We start from the raw sequence: 1550 nt of genomic DNA on the forward strand, positions 1-1550 counted from the left end.
CTGGCTTCAAAGCAGCCCTGCTCCCAGCCCTGGCAGCGATGCCGGCTTTGGGTGTCTCCCTCCTATTTCTAGCTCCGCGTCTGGCCTCCGACACAAAGCCGAGATATTTTTGCCGTGCAGTATCAGGACCAAACACCTCCAGACTCGGCAACGCCACAAAAAAAACAAACAAACAAAAAAAACCCTTATCTGGGTTGTTTTGCACCAAGCCTCCCCGTGCTTGATCCGCAAAGTGCCCTCCTACAGCCCAAGGTTCAGGGGTACCGCAGCACCCCATTTCTTCACATGCAGGTAAAAATAACCTTTGCCAGCTCCTTGAAGTCTGAAAACGATCCGTTATCCCCCCAAAATCCTGAGCTGGAGGCTTCAGGAGTGAATCGGGAGTCACTGCGGGAAAATCTCCCACCCTCTGTAGGTTTAATATATCCCCGTCTTGGGGGGTCCAGCGCGCAGGATCCCCTCCTGCGCATCTGCGCCTGCCGTCCTCCCCCTCCCCGGCGCGGGTGGGGGCCGCTGACTCATCTGCCCATCGTCTTCCTCCCCCCACGACGAAGGGGAATTCATCGAGCGGTTTCGAGGGGCTGCATTGCAGACCCAGACGCGCCAGCAGACAAAAGCGACGCTGCGACGCCCGTGGCCACCCGGCACAAAGAGCCCGGCCAGCATCGAACCCATCCGTCCTCGACAGGTAAGAGATGGAGGGATGCAGGCGGGGAGAGGATGAAAAGAGAGAGGATGCTTTTTTTTCTTTTGAAAGAGATTTGGGTGGAGATGTTGGCACCCCAGGATTTTTTTTGGTGGGGAATTAAGCAACAGCCAGCGGGGATTAAGTGGATAAAGGTGGTTTTGCCCCCTCGGGATGAGCAGACCACACTGATCCCAGGGGAGATGCTCTTCCTCGGGGGTGACATGCAATGCAGGAGGTTTTTTTTTCTTTTTCCCCACATCAATCGCCTTTTCTGGATATTTGAATTTTTTATTTCTTGTCGCCAAACTCCCTTTTCTCGCCTTTGAATCTTTAAAATCTATTGTCCGCAACATCTGTCACCGTTAAATAATTTGCTGCCGTTGCGCAGAAAGATACCCAGGGCTATATCCCTGGGGAGGAGGCTATTTCAAAGCACCGTGGCTCAGTTTACCCGGGGGGGTGACACAGGAGCCTTTCATAGCCTCTGAGCTACATCGGGAATCTTAAATTTGGCAGCTGGTCCCTCCTCATCGCACGGACAGGGAGTGAGGGAGGGCGTGATTCGAGGTATGCCTGAATCATCCTTTAGGATTCCGATTCCTAGGGCTTAAAACAGGGGAATCAGTGGGAAAAGGAGGATATTTTGGGTCAGCCAGTTGATTTTATTTTTTTTCCCCCACCTCCGTTGCCAAATGCGCGGAGGTGAATGACATCATTCTGCCAGGGAAAAGCAAGTCAGCGCGGCAGTGACTCAGCTCAGGCCGTGCCATGCAGGAGAAAAAGCTGAGCCACGTCCCCTCCCGCTCTTTCCCAATTGTCGGTGGGTTGGGGTGGGGTTGCAGCGTGGCACGGCGGGATGGGA

This window comes from Cariama cristata, unplaced genomic scaffold, assembly GCF_000690535.1.
Source record: "Cariama cristata isolate BGI_N322 unplaced genomic scaffold, ASM69053v1 scaffold17721, whole genome shotgun sequence".
Taxonomy (NCBI): domain Eukaryota; kingdom Metazoa; phylum Chordata; class Aves; order Cariamiformes; family Cariamidae; genus Cariama; species Cariama cristata.